The sequence below is a fragment of the Mustela erminea genome, chromosome 5, assembly GCF_009829155.1.
Source record: "Mustela erminea isolate mMusErm1 chromosome 5, mMusErm1.Pri, whole genome shotgun sequence".
Taxonomy (NCBI): Eukaryota; Metazoa; Chordata; class Mammalia; order Carnivora; family Mustelidae; genus Mustela; species Mustela erminea.
The window spans coordinates 81,374,347-81,400,950 of record NC_045618.1 but is presented as its reverse complement, the minus strand read 5'-3'; the positions used below and the strand labels follow the sequence as shown (position 1 = coordinate 81,400,950).

At 36.9% G+C, this 26,604-nt stretch overlaps 1 long non-coding RNA gene across 1 annotated transcript in view; it reads right to left on the bottom strand.

Moving 5' to 3' along the window:
* Nucleotides 1–7,041: 7,041 nt before the first annotated feature.
* The window catches only part of LOC116589995, a 113,586-nt gene continuing 94,023 nt past the window's right edge, over nucleotides 7,042–26,604 (bottom strand). Inside the window, exon 4 of the long non-coding RNA XR_004285470.1 lies at nucleotides 7,042–7,289. This is a non-coding gene — a long non-coding RNA (uncharacterized LOC116589995). The remainder of the gene's footprint in view (nucleotides 7,290–26,604) is intronic.

Genomic DNA, 26,604 nt, shown 5'->3' with positions numbered 1-26,604 from the left:
GATTCATCACTTAAAATGGTACCAGGCCATATAATCAACCATGAGGGATTTTCCTGTGGAAAGAGTAATTTTAAGAGGTAATTAGCTTTGGGTGTTACTGGCTGGTAGGATAGGAAGGGAAGTAGGTCAGAAGGAGAGATAGAAATGGAATAATATGCAGGAGCATAGGATGGGGGAAGAACAGTAGGATAAAAATCTTTCACTCCAAGTTGAGATTTGAAGTATCTTGAAGAGAGCTAGTATTAAGTTTTTCAAATTTTGATTTGGTGAAGGAATCTCTTAATAAAGCAGTTCTGGAATCTGAATTTCTTCAGCATGCTTCCTCAGATAATACAAACAAGCTGACCACTGGCATTTAGCATTTTGTTCCCTTTTCATTCTATAATGCCTATCAAATGAGTAATTTTATTGATATCTAAAGCTCACCAAAATGGCCACTATAGATTCTATATTGGTGAAATTATATTACTTGAAAACATAAGTAGAATAATTTGAGATGTAGCATGAATACACCTGAGAAGAAGGAGTCCAGCCCAGAGTAGATGACACAGATTTAGACTGAGACTAATCCATGTGCATCTGGGAATAGTCAAAATTGTTGCTCATGTACTTTGTGAATTGGATCACCAGCCTAATGACTATACCATCTCCTACTGTGCTATAATAGAGAATGTATATTGGTTTCTGCCCCCAGTTGCTGGCAAGAGCTCCTGAAACCTTTGTGATTTCCTAAGGGATAAGAACACTAGGAGTATCTCTAGTTCTAATATTAATCTCTGACCTCTCTTCCAGATGCAGAGCTTCTGAAACACCTGTTCTTTCCTGGGGATAGGAATGTCTTTTGTTCTAATGAGGTGACTCTGGGTGGGCTCCTGAATGAGGGATGGTCATCAGAAAGACCAACCCATATTTAGAAGCTTGGAATTTTCAGCCCCATTCTCCCCATTCTTTTGAGAAGGGAATAGGTGAAAATGGAACTCATAATTGATAATGTCTATATGATGAAACCTTCATAAATCTTAAAAGTATGGGGTTTGGAGAGTTTCCAGTTTGGTGAAAAACATCCATACCTGGAGAATGGTATACCCCAAGTCCACAGGGACAGCAGCTCTTAGACTCAGGACCCTCCCAGAGTTTGCCCTATGTATTTCTTCATCTGTATCTCCCCCTCCCCCCACAAGATTTTATTTATTTATTTGAGAGAGGGAGAGAGAGGGCGAGAGATGACAAGCAAGGAGAGTGGAAGAGGGAGAAGCAGCCTCCCCACTGAGCAGCATTTAATCTTAGGACCCCAAGATCATGACCTGAGCTGAAGGGAGTAGCTTAACCAACTGAGCCACCCAGACGCCCCACTTCCTCTGTATCTTTTATCATATCCTTTAATGAACTCCCCAACATACTGTTGGAGAGCAAGAATTTCTGTCCCCTTCAAGGTTCTTTCTAGCTATGCCAAGAATCAAATTAACATGAGGCAGATTAACAGGAGACAATTAAATTTAATAGTGTACATATGGGAAATCTATAAAGACATGGAAAGAGGCAAAATGAGGTATATATATCATCCTGAATTAAGTGGTCTGGGACTTAAGAGGAGAGGAATGTAATTCACAAGGTGATAAGAAAAGCAGATGTTTGGTAATTAGATGTTTGCCCTGCCATATAGATGGGTCACTCAGATAAAATGTATCTCTGCTAGTAACTCTTTTTTTTTTTTAAGTAACTTTTTTTTTTTTAAGATTTTATTTATTTACATGAGAGAGAAAGTGAGAATGAGAGGGGAGAGGGTCAGAGAGAGAAGCAGACTCCCTGCTGAGCAGGGAGCCTGATGTGGGACTCGATCCTGGGACTCCAGGTTCATGACCTGAGCTGAAGGCGGTCTCTTAACCAACTGAGCCACTCAGGTGCCCTCTGCTAGTAACTCTTATTCTGAAAAAGACCCCTAATTTAGATTCTTCCATGTAGTTAAAGGAGAAGCAAGTTCTTCTTGAGCCCAAAGGTCTCAATTGCCTTTGGCTCAGAATAATTTTCATGCCCAAGTGGCCCATCTGGGTACTGCCTGCCTTCTACTCCTTTAGTAGATAGGTGGTTCTCTGAGTTCTGAGAGCCATGAGAGCATATTAATTGAACCCACGGAGGGGGTTTTTGGAAGCTCTGATCTATAGATGATTGGTCAAAAGCACAGGGAGAACCTGAGCTTTCAACTGGTATCTGAAGTGTGTATGTATGTGTGTGTGTGTGTCTGTGTGTGTTGGGTAGGGGAACTGAGCCCTTAACCTATGAAATCTGATGTTATCTCTGTGTTGATAATGTTAGAATTCAGTTACATTGTAAAACACCTAGCTGGTACTGCAGTGAATTGCTTGGTGTGGGGAAAAACCTCTACACATTTGGTGACCACAAGGGTCAGAAGTGTTCTGTGCAAGTAGTAATGGAGACAAACAGGAAAGAAACACAGTAGGGAAGAACTGTTTTTTTTTTTTTTTTTCCCCTCTACACAGAAAGGTGGTAAAAGCTGTTTTTTCTTTACACCAATGGAAAACTCAACTCACTTATAATTCCTGGTGGAAGGAAAGGTTAAGAGGAAATCTGACCCAGAACCAGAATCTCAGGGACACCTCAGGACTGAAGGAAGTTCCCATGTTGTTTTGATAATTGACCAACAGTAGAGTCTGTCCACAGGATACCAGTCTGAGAAGAAAGCTTCAGAAATTCTCCATTCCCAGGGCAGCTCAAGGAATGGTCTTATCATGGACCTATTCCCTTTCTCTTCCCTATTACTTTTCTCTCACAGATACACAACAAAAAAGGAAGAATAGACAAATAATTATGGTTAATAATTAGTCAGATTTCCACTAAGGGCAAAGGTTTTGTAAATCTGATTCAATAATCAAAGAATCTAACCTTAAAAAGGGTTTCATGTTCCAAGAGAGTCAAAATAAACTCACTATTGGGGGAATTAAAAAGAAAGAAAGAAACTGAAGCTTAAATCCAAGGTGTACTTACTTCAATACAATCATCTTAGAGACTTTTTTTTTTTTAATTTTTTATTTTTTTTATAAACATATATTTTTATCCCCAGGGGTACAGGTCTGTGAATCACCAGGTTTACACACTTCACAGCACTCACCAAAGCACACACCCTCCCCAATGTCCATAATCCCACCCCCTTCTCCCAACCCCCCTCCCCCCAGCAACCCTCAGTTTGTTTTGTGAGATTAAGAGTCACTTATGGTTTGTCTCCCTCCCAATTCCATCTTGTTTCATTGATTCTTCTTCTACCCACTTAAGCCCCCATGTTGCATCACCACTTCCTCATATCAGGGAGATCTTTTGAAGAGAAGAGACTCTATGGATGGGCCTTTGAGGAACACACTTTCCTTGAGGATGGTTAAGCCACTGTGGTTAACAGATTTCTACTGTGTCTTGATGGGACTGTGAAGATTGTTGAAATACCATCAAAATAGCCTGTTGATAAAGAAAAGCCATGTTTGTGTTTACTGCAGTATGGGAGATCACTACCTTAACAGATTGTTAGAAATATATCTCAGAGGAGATAGTAACAGTGGCAGAGTTATGAAGTTTATGAGTTTGATTTAAGATAGATTTTTAATGCTTCACCAGGACTGGGCAAAACTCATGATATAATAGTTTCAAATTGGTAAATATATCAAGGTACTATTTTGAAAGCAGATCTTCAAGAATGAACAGTCATTTGAGGAGCTTAATTAAACTATCCATTGTCTTGAGAAGGGGATATTTATTCTAATGACAGTAAGTAGAGCAGTCCAGTGGTCAGATAAATGGAATTTTGGCAAGTTCCTGAAACAAGCTATAGTTATTGCAATTTTCATCTTCTTGGGCATGAACTTTCTACAATAGTAAATTTATGTTAATGCACATAGTTGAATGGTAATGTCATGTTGTAGATAGTAAGTTGTGGAGATGGTCTCATTTGTCAATACTTACCCCCCAATACACACACACACACACACACTTTTTTTTCTTGTTGAAACTTTGGAAATTTAGGTTCAGGAGCCATATGAAATGTTGCTTCAGTTTGCAAAGTTCTTTCTGTTTGCAGTGACACTTTTTCGCTTAGTTGACTTAGAATTTGCTTTATTCTGTTGTCAGTTGGGATTTATTTTGTAAAATGAAATTAAAATGCCAACAGTGAATTTAAAGCGCATAATGGCCTATAAAAATGAGAACATTTAGCCACAATCAACATAACTTTTTCCATTTTAAATCATGGTCAAAATTGGAAAGGAAAATTTAAAAGTATGATTTCTTTTTTTTTTTTTCTCCCAGCAGGCATTATTAAATATAGAAAGCTTAAAATTTCAGAAACAGTCTATGTTAACATGATTTAAATAAAATATTCTGTTAAGATCATTTAAAAAATAGAAATCTGGGGTAATCTTGGTGCTATATTTTTATTGTATACTTTAAAAAATGTTCTTTTGCCAAATTCAAAATCAGTTAAAAATTTGCAAAGCATACTTACTTTTTGTTTCCAGATGATTTGTTGAAAATAACATCTTTTGGTTTTAAAAGCAATGAAATTTTTATTATAACATTTTAGAAAATGTACCAAAGAACAAATGAGAAAGGAAAATTTGTTAAAAAAAAAAAAAAGGCTACTTTCTAGAGACAGCCACTGTATTAGTTTTTTATGCTGAATTGTAAATTGCCACAAAAGGAGCTTACAACAGCACATTTATTACCTCACGGTTTCTGTAGGTTTGAAGTCCTGGCACAGCATAGCTGGATTCTCTACTCAGGGTCTCAGCAGGTTGTAATCCAAGTGCTGGCTGGGTTATGTTCTCATCTGGAAGTCCATCTAGAGAAAATCTGCTTCCAGGCTCATTCAAGATTGTCAGGAGAATGCCCTTCTTTGCAGCTGTATGACTGAGGGCCCTGGCTTCCTACTGACTGGTGGCTAGAGGCGCCCTTCAGGCCCTAGAAACTGCTTGTAGTTCCCAAAGGCTACCCATAGTTCCTTGCCACATGGCAGCTTGAATTTTAAAAGCCAGTAGGATAATATTTCTCTCTTCAGTCTGCTAAAATGGAGTCTTATATAATGTAACATAATCACCAGAGTGACATTGCATCCCTTGCCTTTGCCATATTCTGTTGTTTAGAAGCAAGCCATCAGTTCTGTAAGCACTCAAGAATGATTATACAAGGGCAGGACTCACTGGGGATCAATTTAGGGTGTTCACCACAGCCACTTTATTTTTGCAGGGACATACTTTCTGTGCCTTTTTCTACAATTGCCTGCATACAGTGTATTATAAATATACTGTAAATAGACATTCACCTTTTTGTCCATATTCTTTAAGAAACTGTTTTTTACTTAATACACACATATAAAGTACATATATGTTCCTATGTACTATAGTATATGATAATGCCATAATTTGCAATAAAAATATATCAGTAATATGTATCAGTAGTAAAATGTGTATTATAAAAACTGCATCAAATCTAAATGCCTGATAAGAGAAAGCTTATATAATTTTTAATTTTAAATCTCCTCTTATTGTATATTAAGATGATTTCTAATTTTTAACTATTACAAATAATTCTTCTACAGAGATCTTTGTGTATTTAAAAAAAAGCCATTAAGATAGACCAGCAGTAGGGAAATTCCTAGGTCAAATGTCAAGAACATTTTAAAGGCTTTGAATTTATAATCCCAAATTACCCACCAGAATGGCAGCACCATTTTAAACTTGTCCTATTTGTCCAATCTGATAAATGGAAAAATAGTATCTAGTTTTAATTTTCCTTCCTTTCCCTATAAGTGAGCAAGATATTTTCCATATGATTTATTCTCTATTTACATTTTTCTTCTTTCATGATTACCCGTTCGTTTGCTTATATTTCTACTAGTTTGTAGTTCCTTTTTATTCTTTATGAAGAAAGGATATTAAGGGATATGGGAAGCATTAAAAGTTTGTTTTTCGCAAGTGAAAAATACTTTAAGATCGGCTTCAAAATATATAGATAATAATGAATACTAGCACCTTAAAGCATTGCCCACTGAAACACTAAAAAGTACAAGAAGTTCACAACATATTGTAAGGAAAATTCATCAAGAATCTGCTCTGTTATCTTGGAGGTACCAGACATACCATATGCTGTGTCTAGGAGTTGCTATGGCAACTACTTTTAAAATTTAAGAACAGGGTAAATTGTTGCCTAAAATCTCCATAACTTAGTGAGTCAATTAAGATCTTGTCAGAGCGCTGCATTCCTTTTACCTGGTAATGCTTTATTTCTTGTAGTTCTCTAGCATATAAAGTCGCCGGGTCAGAGAAGAATGTGTTTATTTCTGGCTATTTAAGATCCTGGAAAAGAAGCTGTTCACTTGGGATTTTTTTCTGATTAGCCAATGAATCATTGTAAAGGAGACACAAGAAATAGCCTCACTGAAGATGGGCAGATTTGAGTATGTAAGTGTAAAATTGAGAGAAATATTTAAAGCTCTGTCGTTAAATAAGGAAACCAAAGTAAAGCGACTTGGCTACAGTTTTTTGGAGTTGGCAGAGCTGGGACTAGACCTCAGTTTCTTGCCTCCCATTGTATCACCACACTAGACTCTTGCCAGAGTTTAAACACTTTTTAGAAAACTAGATTTTGTTTTTATTAAGTTAATGCATTAACCCACTTGCCAAAGCCTCCAGTGTGAACTCAGAGTTTTATAAAAAACTGATCAGTTTCTGACCCTCTCCCACCCCCTGCTAATTTCAACTTTTCAAACTTTGATATTATGTATAGATTTTGTATGACAGTAATGGAGGTCTTAACTCTTTTATACTTCCCTCGATCCCTTGTCTTCTCCTTCATACTCCCCAAATAATTATATAATACTGTTACTTCAGTAATCAAATTTGCCAAAAATCATGATCTTATAAAATCATTGTTGATTACAGAAACTAGTAGATTCTTTTCTCATGCAACTTTTTGTTTTCCCTGGAGTAATAATTGTTTCCTCTAAATTTTTCTATGTATTCATCATTATTTTTTTTTGTCATACACCTTTTAATTATAGAACAATATATTAAAACACAGTTCTAAACAGTAGGACAGTTCAAGCTCCTGCCCTGAGTTATATCTCCCGAAGCCATCTTTCCTCTTGTTTACATCTGGACTAGTTGCTTTCTAGGCTGTTGCATAGCTGTAAACCTGGATTTCCCTTCATTGTCCTCATGTGTTGGAGTCTGTTTTCTGAAATCCAGGTCTTCTTCTTTCTCCCATGTTGCTGAATATTCTCCACTAGCTTCCTAGGAGATAGCAGATAGGAGGAAATATTTTAAATTCCTGAATGTTTGAATTTAATTTAATCTTACAGTTAACTGATAGATCAGGCATATAATTTTTAGTCGAAAGTAATTTTCTTGGAGAATTTTGAAGGCATTGCTACACTACTGTGTCGCATTCATATTACCACTGAACAACCTTTTAAAAATTTTGGTGGTTTGAAATTTCGTAGTGATGAACCTGGGTGAGAGTCTTCCTTCATTCATTATGTAGACCTTTTTTTTCCCTAGAGATTCATATGTTTCAGTTCTGAGAAAGTTTCTTGTGTTCTATCTTTGAGAGTTTCCTCCCCTTGGTTTTTTGTTCCCTCTGGAATATCCTCTGGGAGATTTACCAGTTTTTTTTTTTTTTAAAGATTTTATTTATTTATTTGTAGAGATCACAAGCAGGCAGAGAAGCAGGCAGAGAGAGAGGAAGGGAAGCAGGCTCCCTGCTGAGCAGAGAGCCTGATGTGGGGCTCTATCCCAGGACCCTGAGATCATGACCTGAGCTGAAGGCAAAGGCTTCAATCCACTGAGCCACCCAGGTGCCCCGAGATTTACCAGTTTTATTTGCCTAGCCTACTACTAAAATTTTAAAATTTGGGCGGTGCCTGACTGGCTCAGTTGATAGTCCATGCAACTCTTGATCTTGGTGTCATGAGTTTGAGCCCCATGCTGGGCATTTGAGAGTACTTAAAAAAAAAAAAAAAAGAAGGAAAATTTTAAGTTTGGCTTAATTTCTAGGAAATCCTCTGATTTTCCTCTTTTCGTGGCTTCCTATTCTTATTTCATGGATATATAATTTTCTTTAAAAATATTGATTATAATTTTAAAGGGTTTTCTTTCTTTTCTTTTGCTGTATGTTATATGCATTCTTTCTGTTTGCTCAAATGTCTACGTTTTCATTAGAAGCTCTAAATATTCCTTTTGAAAAATATATAGAATTATGAAATTTTGACTCATATAAATGATCTTGTTTAATATTTTGGAAAATATTTTATTTTTCTAAGTAATCTCGCTACGCAATGTGCTTCTCAAACTTACAACCCTGAAAAAAACAAACAAACAACCAAAACAAACAAACCAAATAAACAAAACCCTGAGATCAGGAGTTGCATGCTCTACTAACTGAGCCAGCCAGGTGCCCCTGACTGACCTCATTTAACATGACAGGAAAATACATTACTACCGAAATATGTTAAGAAACTTCTTTATAAAGAAAGTTACTAAATAGCAGTGATTATGCATGTTACTTTTAAATTTTACTATAATACATACAGTAGGAAAACTTTTACACCTATGGTGTATACATACAGTGTATATAAAATACATACTGTGACTAAAATTTTTAAAGTATTTATAAAATTCTTCACACTTTGGCAGGAGTCTGAGAGGAGTGGAAAAACTGTTTTGTCAGAAATTGCTTAGTCAGCTTTCTAGTAAACTGAAAATAGTACTCTCCGATCACCACATAGTTTCTATTTATTTATTTATTTGTAATTTTTAAAGTAAGCTCTATGTCCAATATAGACAATGTGGGTCAAACTCAAGACTCTGAGATCAAGAGTTGTATGTTCTACTGCCTAAGCCAGTCAGCCAGCGCTCACTATGGAGTTTTTAAAAGTCTTTCTTTCTTTTTTTTTTTTTTTTTCAAGGTTTTATTTAAATTCTAGTTAGTTAATACATAGGGTAGTATTAGCTTCAGGAGTAGAATTTAGTGATTTATTACTTGCATATAACACCTGGTGCTCATTACAAGTAACTTTCTTAATGCCCATCATCCATTTACCTCAACCCCCAGCTACCTTCCCTCTAGCAACCCTCAGTTTGTTCCCTACTGGGTTTTTAAAAAATTTCTTAGGTCTTTTTCTAAAGCTTCCTGCTCAAAGATTTGCCAAGAATTTATTACTGTTTCTCATTTCTAAAGGTAATTTCCTGACCAACCTCTCTCTCTAACATATTATATAATACCTAATGAAAAAGTAAGGGCAAACCAGTTATAAATCTTCATATAATTGAATTTGAAAAAATTTTCCTATAGGAGTCATCATAATCAAACATTATTAAGGTACTCTTAAATATGAAAAATACCAGCTTCCAGTAAGTCTGGGGAATAAAAAGATTAATTGGGGCTTACATCACAGAACAATGGAGAAAATACACTCTATACTATAAATTTTATTTTTGGACTAGTAAAGTTTTGACAAAAAAGTATTTAAAAAAGGTATGTGCTATAATGCTAATCAAAGAAAGAATAGATTCAGAGTAGTGGCAATCACTTCCATTTTTTTTTCTAGTACCTGGACTTAGTTTGAATTCCATCTTTAAAAGGATTAAATTTGGGTGCCTGGGTCACTCAGTCATTAAGCGTCTGCCTTTGGCTCAGGTCATGATCCCAGAGTCCTGGGATAGATCCCTGCATTGGGCTCCTTGCTCTGTGGGAAGCCTGCTTCTCCCTCTCCCACTCCCTCTGCTTGTGTTCCCTCTCTCACTGTGTCTCTCTCTGTCAAATAAATAAATAAAATCTTAAAAAAAATAAATAAGAGGACTAAATTTAACAACAAATATTTTGAGACTATTTAGACTTTTTGTCTTCATTTTAAAACTTTCTAGATAGTAGAGACCAATTTCCTTCTTCCTTAATTTGTTGTTTTGGTAGGACTACAATTGGCTTCTTTGTAAATATGTGATGTTAAGATATGATATTGTGTATAATAAGAAATATGTATTTCGGTCTTCATCCCTGGCTTCTGGTCAGGGCTCCTAAAACCTTTGTAATTTCCTAAGCAGTAAAGGTGCAGAAGGTTCTTTTGTTCCAATATTTCTTCTTTGACCTTGGTTCCAATATAGAAGTCTTCAATCTCTTGGAATTTCCTAGATAATAGGAACATCTTTTCTAATGAGGTGATATGTGGTGGGCTCCTACATAACTCTTAGATGAAGGATGGTCACCAGAAAGACCAAGCCATAATTAGAAGCTTGGAACTTTCAGCCCTACCTCCCATGCTCCGGGGAGAGGAAAGGGGGTAGACAATGATGCCTAGATGATAATGTCTCCATAAAAGTTCCTGAAATATGGGATTTGGAGAGCTTCTGGGTTGGTGAACACATGGAGATGCTGAGAGGGTGGTGTGCCTGGAGAGAGCATGAAAGCTCTGTCTGTGTCCCTTTCTGTATACCTTGCCCTCTGCATCTCTTCCATCTGGCTCTTCTTGAGTTATATTATAATAATAAACTGATAACCTAGTGAATAAACTCTTTTCCTAAGTTCTGTGAGCCATTCTAGCAAATTCTCAAACCCAAGGGGAGTGTTGTAGAACCCCCAACTTATGGCCAGCCAGTCAGAAGTACCAGTGACAAACTGGGGTTTATGATCAGTATCTGAAGTGTGGGTAGTCCTGTAGGACTGAGCCTTTAAGTTGTGGGGAATGATGCTAACACCAGAGTGATAGTGTCAGAACTAAACTGAACTCCAAGACATCTAGTTGGTACTGGCAGAGAACTGGAGAATTGCTTGGTGTGAAAACCAGACTTACTGTCACATAAGTGTGTAGACTAGTAGATGAAAACAGTGCATTTTCCTTTTAAAGGGTTTTGTTAAAAAACAAAATTCAACTGAGTAAATTTTTTTTTTCAAGATTTTATTTATTTGACAGAAATCACAGGTAGGCAGAGAGGAGGAAGCAGGCTCCCTGCTGAGGAGAGAGCCCAATGCGGGGCTCAATCCCAGGACCCTGGGACCATGACCTGAGCCGAAGGTGGAAGCTTTAACCCACTGAACCACATAGGCACCTTTCAACTGAGTACATTTTTAAAGATTTTATTGGCTTTTTGCAATGATTCATGAATAGGGCAGCAACTAGTCTGGCAGATGGAAAGAAGTTCTGAGGAGCTGTACAAAATGAAAGACTTTCATAGGCAGAAGGGAGCAGAAACAAGAAAGTTATACTAGGCAAAAAAGTACTTTGGTTGTTGTAAGGTTACTTTCTTTCAGGGGAAAGCAGGGGGATATCAGACAGATGGCGCGACTAGGGTTGATCAAGTCATTTTTTTTTTTTTTTAATCAGGTGATTCCTGATTGACTGGTTTAAGATTCCATTTCTGGGATAGCCAAACTGTAATTAAGTTAAGTCTCAGTTTGGTGATGTAGGGCTTAGCATAAGAGACTCCATTTTGGGCCTGTTGTCTTATTTTTAGCAGTTTGCTCTATTTTGAACTCTATTTAAAAACTCTGTCAACTTAGGGACACCTGGCTGGCTCCACTGGAGGAGCATGTAACTCTTGGTCTTGTGGTCATGAGGCCAGGTTTCAAATGGGCCTGGAGCTTACTTTAAAAAGAAAAAAGCACTGTTTAGAAAAATTTAATCGAGTTAGTCATCTCATTGATGCAAAAGATGCATGTTCTCCAATTGCAGCTGATCTCTTCGGGCAGCTGGAGGACTTTTACCCTGGAGGTACCTTTCTGGCTTTTCTGTTAAACATTCCCCACAGACAGTTTCAGCATCTTTTGGTCATGATGATTAGATGAAAAGCAATAGAGGATGGAGAAGCAGGAATTGGTAAGCCTGAAACCGAAAGTGGCCCTAGCAGAGGCTATAGATGGGTAAGTGTGTAATCACTGTGTACTCAGAGACACTGTGGCCCTTTGGTCCTTGGAAAATCCTGAACAGATCCTGTTTATAACAGGGTCAGAGAATATTTGCTTTTCTGAGCAAGCAATCTAAGGCTATGGACTATTCGTAGTGTAGTTAGTTATTTTAAGCAAATGTTTTCCCTTTCTCCATGCACTCTGTACTTGTCATTTGTCAAATGGGGGTAATGTCTACCTTAGTGCACTGTTTTGAAGATTGCAATTAGCTAATGGATTTGAAAGTACTGTAGCAAGTTAAAAATGTTCTACAAAAGCAAGGCATTTAATATATTCTTCAAGGGTCTGTGCTGTTCTAATTTGATGTTGGAAGGAGAGTCTCCTTGGCCCCCTGCTGGGCCCAGATCAGTAGCAATTTCCCAAACTCCCATGTCACTCCGTGTGGCTAGCCAGGTAATATGAAATTACATATGCCTCAACCCAGGGCTTGGGACCCCTATGGCTATAGGCAATTTTACTATTTCTGTTTTGTTTTCTCTTAATTTCAGAGCATTTGCTGATACAGTTCTTATTCTGGAAAAATGTGGGGGAAAAAGGATATCATATGATTAAATAGAAAGTCATTTTTTTCCTGAAACAATTTCTCTTCCCTTTTGCCACTTTCTTTTGGAATGTTATTTCTTTTATATAATCAAACCTATAAAAATGATCATACTCTGGGATGGAATGGCCAGGTTCAATCATCACAAAGTATTTGTTAAGATACTTTTAGCAGGAAGTTACCAGAACTATATCAAATGAAACCAAAACCAAACAACAATAACAACAACAACAAACCTCAAACAAACAAAAATCCCCGACTCAAACATATTATTATATGATGAGCAGTTCACAGATGTCACTGAGAACCCAAGTCCCTTTCAACTCCCTGCTCTGCTGTCCTCACTGCTGGCTTCCTGAGGAGACTGGTATCAAAGAAAAGCAGTGCTGGACAGCAGTAAAAGCAGATTAATGAAGTATGGAGCACGGGAGATTCCAGATAAACCAATTTAATAGAATTCTTCTGAAATTGGTCTCTCTAGAAGTATGGTGATAGAAGGCCAATGTTGGGCCTGGTCCAGCAGGGGGCTCAGAAGAGCCTGACTAATGTTTGGTCAGAGAAAGAATCTTTGTTATTGATTCCCTTTATATTCACAAGATGGCTTCAACAACTCCACGCCTCCTATCCAGAACTAGTAAAATTCGTGTGGAAGTATTTCTTTCTTGAGATCTTTTTTAGGTGTGAAGAATGCTTTTCCAGAAGCTTCCATCCCCACTTCTTTCATATCTCAATAGCTGGATTGGATCTTTTGCTTATTCCAAATTAATAACCAAAATGAGAAATGGATTACTATGATTTTTTTGTATACATCATCATGGTAAGTCAACCACATGGACTACTAGTAAAAGCATGCTAGTTATTTTCTAGCTTTAAATTAGAAAGCATGTAACTTTTCTATACTGAATTCCAAGTTCTCTTTTGATTATTAGGTTTAGTAAAACTCTATGGTTACATACTTGATGATAATATGATTTAGATATTGTTATGCCCCAATAATGGGTCCGTCCTTAAAGGAGCGAGACTGATATAAAGTGAAGGTCAAGGAAAGCTTTATTTCGCACCAAGCATCAAGAATCTAACCGAACGTTCGGGGCTGCACCTTTTACAAGAGAGGGGGACCCTTCTCTGTTTCACAGACTAGCTTTTAAGGGCAAAGGCCATGCGGTTGGGCCTGGCCAATGAGATTGTAACACACACAGGAAACTCCACAGTGATGCTAGGTGACCAACTGAGTTACAATTTAGCCTAGTAGACATTAGAACCTGCCTATTACACCTTGATTGGGATTGGCGCCAAAAAGGCTCCCAAAGGGCGGGGCCCATACTCCTTGGTAGCTAGGGAGACAGTATGCATCCCCACACTGATCTGATGTCTCCACCTGGCGTGACCCACCCTTGTATCTGAGCTTTGTTACCTGCGGCTGGTTTCTGGGACTTGTTTTTAAGTAAATCCTCTGGGGGAAGGGGAACAGGGACAGTTTAAGGGTTAAACAACAAGGTTATTGTTTAACCTTAATGGAAGCCTCTGGCTAAAATATAAAAATATAAAATAGGTCCTTACAATATTACATATTGGAAATTGGCTCCTGTTCTCCCCAGAGCCTCCATTCTCAAGCTGAATGGGTTAAATTCTTATCTTCTGGGGAGGGAGGAAGGATGCACAGTGTAGACAAGGGCAAGGTTGAATGGAAATATCCAGGTAGTTCTTTTTGGGAAGTGGAGACAAAAGTCCCTACATTTTCAGCATTCCTTCTATCTCATCCCTTTAGACCAGGCTGATGAAATGGGTATAAACAATCAGGGCATTCCTGGAATCACTGCCACTCTTCTGTCCATTCTAGCTGGTTATAGAGTTCAAAAAGGTCTCTACTGAAATTTAAATTGGAGTAGAAAACCTCAATGAGTTGGTGACAAAGTACAGGTTGAACCAGCATGGATTTAGAAGACATAGCTAGACTTCTAGGAACTTTTTTTTTTTTTTAAAGATTTTATTTGTTTATTTGACTGAGAGATCACAAGCAGGCAGAGAGGCAGGAGGAGAGAGAGGGGGAAGCAGGCTCCCCGTCAAGCAGAGAGCCCGATGCGGGGCTTGATCCCAGGACGGGGGATCATGACCCGAGCCGAAGGCAGAGGCTTCAACCCACTGAACCACCCAGATGCCTCTAGGAACTTTTGATTGCCTAGGTAAACAGTAGCCACACCTAGTCATTGCAATGATCTCACAATGCAAAATGCATTTTAAGTGATTAATTTTTTTAGGTTTCTCTTATTATAAGTTTTACTTCTTTTGGTTTCTAGTCATCATATTTGTAATGTGGTGCAGTGGAAAGAAAACTGCATAAAGCAAAATTGTTTCCATTAACCTCGGGACATTATCAATTCTTTCTATATGTCTCAGAAATTCTGGGGCGCCTGGGTGGCTCAGTGGGTTAAGCCGCTGCCTTCGGCTCAGGTCATGATCTCAGGGTTCTGGGATCAAGTCCCGCATCGGGCTCCCTGCTCGGCGGGGGAGCCTGCTTCCCTTCCTCTCTCTCTGCCTGCCTCTCTGCCTACTTGTGATTTCTCTCTGTCAAATAAATAAATAAAATCTTTAAAAAAAAAAAAGAAATTCTGAATCAGGTGAAAAAGGAAAGAGTAGGGGAGAAGGAGGAGAACAAAGAACAAGACACAAAGGTACAGATGCTATGGGACATTGCTCCAGGGAGATTATCACAGAGAAAGAAACCTATCTTTTAGACATTCTTACCAAATAATCACAATTAGTAAGAAAGAAAGCTTAATTGACCATGGCTAAAATTTTAAAGCAAGAAGAATTTCTACCAAATGATAAAAAGCTGTTTAGGTATGGGCATGAATAAATTAGCTTATATAAGCTGTTAAATAGAAAAGAAACTTGGTAATAAAGTGCCATCATTGGTTGATTTATAACCAAATGTTCTTAATTTTCTCCATATTTATTTTCAATCTTGATGAAATATGTGATTTTTACACTGTTGCAGAATAAATAGAACAGAACTCATGGTATTTTGTAGCTAATTACATGTGTGTGTATGTGTGTTTTAGTTTTAAAAATAATTCTTTTAAAAATAACTTCATTGAGATACAACTTATGCCATAAAATTCACCCAGTATAAGTGGACAATTCAATAATTTTTAGCAGATTTATAGAATTCAGGGTAAATTTTACTGTAACTCAGTTCTAGAACATTTTTCTTACCCACTAAAAGTTTCCTCAGTGTCATTTGCAGTTACCTCCTTCCCAGCTTTAGGCAGCCATTTCTCCGCTTTCTGTAAATTTGCTTTTTTCTGGAAATTTCATATGTTTGAAACCATTTAATATGTAGTCTTTTATGTTTGGCTTCTTTGACTTAGCATCCTGTTTTGGAGTTCATCCAAGTTGTATGTATCAGAAGTTTATCCTTCTTAGATGTGGTCCATACACACTATGGAGTATTATGCCTCCATCAGAAAGGATGAATACCCAACTTTTGTAGCAACATGGACGGGACTGGAAGAGATTATGCTGAGTGAAATCAGTCAAGCAGAGAGAGTCAATTATCATATGGTTTCACTTATTTGTGGAGCATAACAAATAGCATGCAGGACAAGGGGGGATGGAGAGGAGAAGGGAGTTGAGGGAAATTGGAAGGGGAGGTAAACCATGAGAGACTATGGACTCTGAAAAACAATCTGAGGGTTTTGAAGGGGCGGGGGGGTGGGAGGTTGGGGGAACCAGGTGGTGGGTATTGGAGAGGGCATGGATTGCATAGAGCACTGGGTGTGGTACAAAAACAATGAATACTGTTGTGCTGAAAAAAAAAAAAGAGAGAAGTTTATCCTTCTTTATTGCTCAGTAATATTTCATTGTATGAATATACCTACCGTATTTGATTTCACCATTTACCAATTAAAGAACATTTGTATCATTTCTATTGTTTGGTTTTTATGAATAATGCTGCTGTGAACATTTGTTTAGAAGCTTTTGTGTGGGCATATGCTTTCATTTCGTTTGGGTATATTCTAGGAGTGGCATTGCCAGGTCACAGGGTAACTCTAGGCTTAACCTTTTAAGAAATTGCTGAACTGTTTTCCAAATGGCTATATACCATTTCATATACTTTAAACATTTTTTTTAAATGATTTTGTTTATTTGAGAGAAGAGAATGAGCACAGAGGAAGAGGGAGAAGCAGATTCCCTACTGAGCAGACACCTTCCCACCCTCCCAATGGGCTGAATCCCAGGACCCTGAAATCATGACCTGGGCCAAAGCCACCTAGGCACCCCACCATTTCACATTCTTACCAGCAATGTATGAGAGTTCCAATTTCTCAGTATCCTTACCAATATCATCTATTGTCACTTTTTTTGCTTAAAGTAATTTTAATTTGTAGGTATCATATTTTACTGTAGTTTTACCTTTTAATTCCCTAATGACTAACGACAATGAAAATGTTTTTATTTGCTTATTATCCAGTTGTGTATTTTCTTTGGTAAAATATTTATTCAAATCTTTTGACTACTTTTAATTGGGTTATTTCACTTCTCATTAAGTTGTAAAAGATTTTTATATATTTTACGTATTTTTTCAGACATATGATCTACATATACTTTCTCCCAGTCTTTTCATTTTTCTTATTGGTAACTTTTGAAAGCCAGTTTTAAATTTGATGAAGTCTAATCTGTCATTTTTTCCTTTTATATATCAAGCCTTTTGATATATCAAGAAATCTTTCCCTAATCCAAGTTTTCTCCTTTGTTTTCTTCTAGAAGTTTTATAACTTTAGCTCTTACAAGTATATCTATGATTTTTTTTTTTAAGTATGATCTTTGCCCAACATCGGGGTCAAATTCATGATCCCAAGATCAAGAGTCACATGCTCCATTGACTAAGCCAGCCAGGTGCCCCTCTCATGATTTATTTTGAGTTAATTTTTGTGTAAGTTCTATGTAAGAATCTAAATTAATTTTGTTGCAGATGCATAGCCACTTGTCCCAGCAATATATATGTGTTAAAAAAATCCATCATGTTCCCACTGTATCAATTGACTAGAATAATAAGGGTTTATTACCATACTCTGAATTCTTTTTTATTGATTTATATATCTATCTTTATACTTACTGACACTGTCTTCATTATTGTTGTTTTATCGTAAGTTTAAGAATTGGATAGCAGGGCACCTGGGTAGCTCAGTGGGTTAAGCCTCTGCCTTCGACTCAGGTCTTGATCTCAGGGTTTTGGGATTGAGGCCTGCATCGGGCTCTCTGCTCAGCGGGGAGCCTGCTTCCCTCTCTCGCTCTCTGCCTGCTTCTCTGCCTGTTTGTGATCTCTGTCAAATAAATAAATAAAATCTTAAAAAACAATAAAATAAAATTGGATATCATATATTCTCTAAGTTTGTTGTTTCAAAAAAAATGTTTTGGCTATTCTGTGTCCTTTGCATTTCCATATAAATTTTAGGATCAGGCTATTTCTACAAAATAATGCCTGGGATTTTGATTGGGCTTACAAAATGGACCATTTTGGGAAAATAGCCACCTTAACAGTCCATGAACATGGAATATAACTGTTTATTTAGATCTTTAATTTCTCTCAGTTTTTTTTTAATTTAAATTTTAAGTAGTGAATATACAGTACAATATTGGTTTCTGGAGTAGAATTCAGTGATTCGTTACTTATATACAACACCTAGAGCTCATCACAACAAGTACCCTCACCCATCTCAGCCACCCCCAACCACTCCCTCCATCAACCTTCAGCTTGTTTATCATCTCTTATGGTTTGTTTTCCTTTCTCCTTTTTTTTTTCTTTTCCCCCTTCCCATATGCTCATTAGTTTTCTTTCTTAATTCCACATATAAGTGAAATCATATGGCATTTGTCTTTCTTTGACTCATAGTACTCTAGCTCTATCCACCTTGTTGCAAATAGCAAGATTTCATTTTTTGATGGCTGAGTAATATTCCATTGTATATATATATACCACATCTTCTTTCATTAGTTGATGGACATTTGAGCTCTCTCCATAGTTTGACTATTGTTGATACTACCTCTCAGTAATGTTTTATAGTTTTCAGAGTATAAGCCTTCCAGTTCTTTTGTTAAATTTATCCTTAGTATCCATTTTTATTGATTTTATTGAGAATGAAATTGTTTCTTAATTTCCTTTTTGGATTTTTTTTTTTCCCTAAGAAAACAATCAGAATGTGTGCCTGGGTGGCTCAGATGGAAGTGTCTGCCTTTAGCTCAGGTCATGATCTCAAGATTGGGATCAAGCCCCACATCAGGCTCCCTGCTCCATGGTGGGGCATGCTTCACCCTCTCACTCTGCCTGCCACTACCCCTGCTTGTGCTCTCTGTCTGTCAAATAAATACATAAAATATTTTTTAAAAATGTAGTTAAATTTTGTATATTGATCTTATATCCTGTGACTTTGTTAAATTTATATATTAGTTCTAATGAATCTTTCTTTCTTTCTCTTTTTCTTTCCTTCTTTCTTTCAGATATCTTAGGATCATGTTACCTGTGAATAAAGACAGTTTTACTTTATTTTCTATCTGTATTCCTTTAATTACTTTTTCTTGCCTGACTGTATTGGATACAACCTATTGTATAATGTTGATTTGGAGTGGTAAGAGTGAATATCTTGCCTAGTTTTTTTTTTTTTTTTAACAGATTTTATTTATTCATTTGAGAAAGAGAGAGCATGAGCAGGGGGGAGAGGCAGAGGCAGAAGGAGAAGCAGACTCCCTACTAAGCTGTGAGCCTGCCGTGGGGATGGATCCCAGAACCCTGGGATCACAATCTGAGCTGAAAGCAGATGCTTAACCATCTGAACCACCCAGGTGCCCCTCTTGCCTAGTTCTTAATCTTGGGGGGAAAGCATTCAGTCTTTTACCATTAAGTATGATGTTAGCCATAAGTTTCTCATAGATGCACTTTGTCAAGATGAGTAAGTTCCTTTCTATTCCTAACTCCAAACAAGAGTTTTTATCATAAATGGGTGTTGGGTTGTCAAATACTCTTCTGGTACCTATTAAGATACTCATGTGTTTTATTTTATTAATATTATATATCCATTAATTGATTTCTGGATATTCAATCGACCTTGCATTTCTGGGATAAATCCGCTTGGTCATGGTGTGTAGTCTTTTTTATATGTTATTGGATTTGGTTTGCTAATATTTTGGTGATGACTTTTGCATCAATATTCATGAAGGAAATTAGTCTGTGGTTTTCATTCTTTAGAAAGCAGTGAAATTCTTTTTTTTTTATCACTAACCCCACCCTGGTAGAACTACCTCACTGGCAGAGTTGGAAATGGTGGAGATGATACAAGGAGCTTTAGGCAAGAACACCACTGTTTCCCATGGTTCTTACAAAGTTCAGTATTTTATTTTTTCTGAATATATACTTCTCTTTTATTTGGTCAATTTCCAGAGCCTTGAAATGGTTGTTTCTGACAATGTTTTCCAGTTTAATAGTTGCTCTGGAGGAGAGGATTTGTTGCCCTATTCACTCCTTTGTAGCTGGAGTACCATTATGTGTTTTAGATGGATCTGGCATGTTTTGAACAATGATGGATAGTGTATATGAGACTGCAATAAGGAGTTAATGAGTGCCTCTGATTTTCTGACTTATGTTACTGAGGAAAATGTCATCAAAATAACTTCTGAGGTCTCTATTGGATTGGATTAGAGGGATTTTATGTCTCATTCTTTTTATTTATTTATTTTTTTAACGGCCACTTCAGTTTTAAAACTTATTCCTTGATCATATTCCTGGATATTAAGATGGATATGAAACCCTCATGAGCACTAAAATTTTTTCACAAGGATTTAAAAAAAAGAGTCACTTTTTTTAAAAAAAAGATACTGCCTCTAAAATTAGCTAGTCTTAGGGTTCATAAGTATCTTTCCCCATGACCAAGATCAATGGATGAGATGAATACTTTGTTGGGAAGAAAACTTTTCTTCTACCGACTAATAGTTAGGATTAAATGTTTATATGCCAACTTAATGGTATGGAGGGAGGCTAAGTCTTCATATGCTGGAAGGTTCTGAAGATGCTTGTTTACACAAATTTTGTTTTTGGAATATCCTGGTGCCCAAGGCAGCTTTCTCTGACTGGAGACCTCCTAGGGGTGGGAGGCAGCTGGTGGTAGCTGACACTTATAAAGCTATACAAAGATTTAAAAAAAAAAAAATCAGATAAGATTTTTCCTTTTGCATGTGCTATAGCTCAGAAGTTTTCACTTTGATACCATTTTGGTAGGTTTTCAGTCCCTTCAATACATTTACTGGTTTTACTCTGTTGTTATTTTTAACAAATGATAAATAGCATGTGGTAGAATCCTAACGGTGGCTAATGTGGAAAAAAGATTAGAGAAACATATGTTTAACTTTAGAACCTACTTAAGATGGATTCTTGATATAATTTACTATGGTTTACTTTATTTATGTTTGATTATACCTCATTTAAATACCCTGGAAGTCTTCAGAGGTCATAATGAGGATTTTGACTTTTATTTGATGACACTACAGAGTCAAATATTTTTATCAAAGAAGGGGCATGTTAAGAGTTATTCTTTAGAAAGGTAATTCTTAGAGTAAAAATATGTGAGAGGGTACAGAAAAGGAAGATTGGAGATAAGAAGGCCAATTAAATGTCATCGATAATAATTAAGGTCAGATGGTTTTTGAATTTTACCACACATTGGAATGAACTAGAGGTCTTGTTAAAAACAGATTGCTGGCCTGACTATCAGAGTTTCAGATTAATAGATCTGGACTGGAGGCTGAAAATTTTTATTTGTAATAAGTTTCCAGGTGATTCTGATGCTGTTGGTTCACTTTGAGGACTAACTGGTCCAGGCAAAAGAAATAAACACTTGAACTTGAATGGTGGTGATAGGATGAAAAGACATCAAAATGGAAGAATCTGCATGCCCTGGTAATTAATAAGATATGGAGAATGAAGTTGGTAGTCCAAGATGACGGAATTCAGACCTTGATGTTTGGTGGTTCTATTAATGGAAGTTGTTGTAGAAGGTTATTTGGAGAGGTGGGTTGATGATGAGTTTATTTTGGACATAACTAAATTTGAGATGCTAGAAAGACACTAAGTTGAAAATTCTCAGTAAACATTTGGAAATATGCCTTCTTGTCTATGAGAGGTTGGAGTCAGAAAGGGGAGTTTTGGGGTTATCACACTAGAAGTGAACTTGAGGCTGTGACATTGGTTGAGGCTACAGGGGGACTCAATGTCTCAAGCCAAGAATGGAATTGTGGAGATTCTTACCTTCTAGAAGTGGGAGAAATAAGAAACAGGGAGGGGGGGCAGGAGAATGCAGTGTTATAGTGTGGAAAGGAACAAGAAAGTGTCAACAACGAGTCAACAGGATCTAGTTCTGCAGAAAACGATGAGTGTCTTCCAGTGTCATTAGATTCTGTAATGAGGTAGTTGGTGACCTTTAAGGGAGAAATTTCAGTGAAGTGAGAGGGTAGAGACAAAATTTTAAAAGTTAGGGAGTGAGTAAATGGTCACAATTGTAACCAAATATGAAGTTGAAACTAATGGGACTTCAGAAGAAAAAAAAAAGCAATCCAAACTCACTAGGACTTTAAAATGCCACTCCTAGATAAGAGAACTAACTCCATACTTTTTGGGAATTTGAAAAGCTAATATTTGGGAGTTTGGTGAAGCCAGAGAAGAGCTGTGATTAGCAGCAAGGTTAGATCCAGTGAACGATAAGGAAGAAATGGAGCGGTGGTTTAGTAAACACAAATTCCATTGGTGCACAGAAAGAAGAATGATGGGTGAAAAATGGAAAGGGGAAGGGAAGAAAAGGGACCAGAATGTATCACTGAAGGATGTATATTTTAAAGGATGTTCTAGCAGGGACATCATTGTTCTATCTGGTTACCTAATCACCTGGTAATAAAAAATATGGCATTTTCATACTGCCAGAATTTACTCTTACATATATCTGATTTTTTCTTAATAATACCTGTCAACTTTAAAGAAAAACAGCCAGCTATTTTTACCAGCAAAATGGGTTTATTTGTGAGTAGCGGAGGAATTACAACTCAGGATATGCAAGCTATGGCAAGTCTGGAGATTAAAGGAAAGGAAGTCTACTTTCTAGAGAAAGGGCAGAGGTTGGGAGGGGCTGCTTTGAATGAAAGTCCATTGGAGGAAAACAAGAGTTCAAGACGGTAATGGTTTCCCATTGGCAGAGTTGTGGTATTTTCTTACTGGCTGAGTTTATTGCTGGACAAGGAGAAAAGTCTACCTTTCTCCTGATAAAGTAGTGAAGTAGGCTACTTCCTGTTGGAAATGTAAGATTGTCTCTTCTTGTTGGGGTCTGCAATTTGAGTGGTAAGGTTGTGAGCTTCCCCTTGCTGACCTCCAGATTCCCCTTTATTTTTATTTATTTAAATATTTTTAAAAAGATTTATTTATTTTGAGAGAGAGTGAGAATGCAAGTGTGTGGGAGGGGCAGAAGAGGGAGAGAATCTGGAACAGACTCCTGGATGAGTGTGGAGTCCAAAGTGGGGTGCAATCTCATGACCCTGAGATCAAGACCTTGAGATCATGACCGAGCTGAAATCAAGAGGCAGATGCTTAACTGACAGAGCCACACAGGCGTCCCCCGCCACCCCACCCCATTCCTTTATATATGAGTTTCCCTTTATTCAGTTTCACAGACCAAAAATTAATAGCACTTCACTCATCTTCAAGTTCAGTTCATAGGAGTCTAAAATGTGCAACTGAGATATTTTAGTTTCCTAGTCCCGTAAGAGTAGTAATATGATGCCCCGTTGCAAATGCCACTGTTATTTTTATTGAAAGGTTGTGGGTTTGGGACCAAGGAGAGTGGTGGGGATCACCCATATAACTCAATGAAAGAGGAGTGCAGACAGAGTTCTTACAAAAATAAATAATACAGGAAAGTCCTTTTGCCATCATTTGCACTCCCTTCTTTTTTAGGTCATTTGAATGAGTAGTTAAAAACATACGTGGTTTAGCACCAGACCTTGTGATTCTTTTTTCTTTTTCTTTTCCTTTTTTTTCAGGCACAGAGAAATTTTTTTAGCTGAACTGTTTGCTTAGTGTACATTAAAGAACTGATGTTCACAGTATAGCTGATAGCTGGTGGAAATGAAATAATCTGTATTGACACATTTAGAAGTTTCACATCTTTTTCCACTTAACATGCTAACGTGATAATTGCCAGACTGATGATTTTTCCAGTGACACATCTCCCTTTGTCAATATTTAGACCTGTGTATAGAAAGCTTATCTAACACACCTGGCTAATTTTCACTTCATTTAAAAATAAATGGAACATGTTTAGCTTGCAGGGTTAGAACAAAAAGAAAGAGGTTTCATAAGTAATATTCTCAAAACGTGTTTCTGATAAGAAAATATATATAAAAAGTAACTTTATTAACTGTATTTGATCAGATTTAAAACTCTTAACTGGAGTATGTGTTAAGATCATCTTATGGATTTTGAGGCTTTTTTTTTTTTTTTCCCCTTCAGAAAAATTCCTTGGGATCTCAAAAAAAAAAAAGAAAAAAAAATCACTTGGAATATTCAGAGTAACTTCTGGTTTGGATTTTGCAACTATGAAAGGCCATTCCAGAGTCTGGTCAATTTGTTACTGTTTTGTAATACTCCACTTGTGCTCATTCACCAGTGCGTCATGAGGTCCACCACGTAGAGTAGTCTTAGTCTTAATTTAGTGTCTAGGAAGATTAAAACTGATTGTAGGCAAACTCTTTTAGGATAAGCTCAAGGTGACCCATCTTCTCTAAGACTTCTGGTGAGTCACTGAAGAAGAAACAGGCATAAAAGGAATTTAACTCAGAGTACATTGTTTCCTGACCGGGTGGGTGGTCCCTGTTTTACTTCATTTTTCCTTTGGTTTAGAAAGCCGGCGTTTCAGTTTAGCATATGAATCCCTTTGGTGGCAACTTCTGATAGCCCCCAGGTCCTTGTCAGGCTGATAAAGGGAGGGTGCTAAGGACAGGAAACACTTCTTTCAAAAAGCTGAGGTGAATGGAGATCTTAAACTGTTTTCTGATTGGTTTCTCATGGTCATGCTTTTAGGGGTTTTGATGTTCTTCTCACTCCCTCTTCTTCCCTTTTCATAAAACATAATTGCTGTTTAAAAATGTTAGTCTAGCTTTCTTTTGAAAGTAGAATTGCACTGACAGTAACTGGGTTAACTGTATTGCTAGATTTTTCTGGTTTCCAAAGAATGCCTCAAAAGTGTGGAAATAAAGCTCTTTTTCTTTTTCTTTTTTATGGCTAACAACTTCCCAGCCTTCTAATTTGCTGTCCTGTTACATTGGAGTTCATTATCTTTGTATTACAGTTTAGTCATTCTGTTTGAGTTTCCATCCTTTCATTCGCTCCTGAATTCTTGCTGAAAACGGCAATAAAAGTAACACAGCTGAGCCTTGCATACAAACTGAAGACATAATGAGAACAGTACTTTCATAGGAATTCTATCCTACATCACGGGTTTCATTTCAAACATTTAGAATGAAAAGCATGCTTAAAGTATACTGAGATCTTTTTCCCTCTCTTCTGTTACCTTTTCTCCTTCCAAATTCAATTATACAATAAGGCACATAATTTTTATCTTCACTTGCCTATAGAGGAAACAAGGTCACATAAAATCTCTGAAGATTTGGAGTAGTAGCTTAAGAAATCATTTAATGTGATGTTTTTGTTGAGTTAAAGAGCAATATACTGCAACGCCAATGTTTTAAGTTATGGAATAAAGTTGGAATTGTAAGTTAAAGCTGAGTGGCTAGACTTTGCTAATCTAGCTCTGGAAAGTTAAGTAGAAAAATGATTATTAATTGATATTCTCAAGCAGATGCAATGGTTAAATAAAGGTAGCCCATAGAATGAAGACTATATAGTAAAATGTCACTAGCTGTTTGATGCAAAATATCGCACGAGAAGAGATCCTCTAATATAGTGCCTGCCATTCTTTCTGTGATCTCCAGGCAATGAAACCAGATAATTAAAAATAATGTATGCTTTAAAGTAATAGTTCTAATACCCCCATTAACTACGTGGGATTATATTTTTTAACAGAAATAGAAGTCTTTGGCATTTCTAAATAACAAGACATGGTTTTCTATTTTGGCAAAATAAGGTTGGCAATAAAGCTATAAGCAGAGACTTTTTAGAGAGTTGATTTAAAAAATTTTTTTAAATTATTTTTTTAAAGTATTCTCTGCATCCAACATGGGGCTTTAACTCAGAACTCTGAAATCAAGAGTCACATACTCCACTGACTGAGCCAGCCAGGCACCTCTAGAATTGATTTTTGATTGGAACATCACAGGTCAGGCAATTAGAGAATCAAAAGTAAACACAAGCATTTCTGGAAATGGGTAGTGAGTAAAAAGAATGGCATAATTTGAATGAAATAAATTATATATCAAATACAGTATTTTTCACACTCCTAGAATATAATAAAGTTCTGTTTTTCTTTAGAAATTATCAATTTCCTTCCATAGGCACAACGATTTGGCTACCCAAATTATCATAACAAAGTTGTTCGGTGGGCCCAGTATCAAGTAAATGAAATGAGGTTATTTAATGTTTAATGGCAGAAGGAAGACATCAGGAACCATCCTTATTGGGGGGAGGGTTAATTTTGTCAGTAGAATCAGAATACCTGAAGTTCCTTGATTATTGTTCTCTCTGTACTGGAAAAAAGCTCAGAAGAGCTGTGTTTGGCTGTTGGATCTTTCATTCTAGCCATCATCTCCACCAATACAAATGTTCATTGTTTAGATGAGTTGCATCGTTTAATTGCTGTGTAGTATGGGCCATTCTGGTTCCATCAGTTCACTTTACATGTTTATACTTTGGTCCAGTTCATGCTTATTTTATAGTTCCTCTAATACTTTAACTATGTATTACACTATCACCAGAGGACCTTTAAATGCACATTTCTGGATCCCCAACCCAGGGCTGGGGGCCAGGAAAGTGACTCTTGCAGAAGATACTAGAATAATGCTTCAAAAAACATTGCTAAGGAGTATTTCCATATTTAATTTTTGAATACATAGTTCAT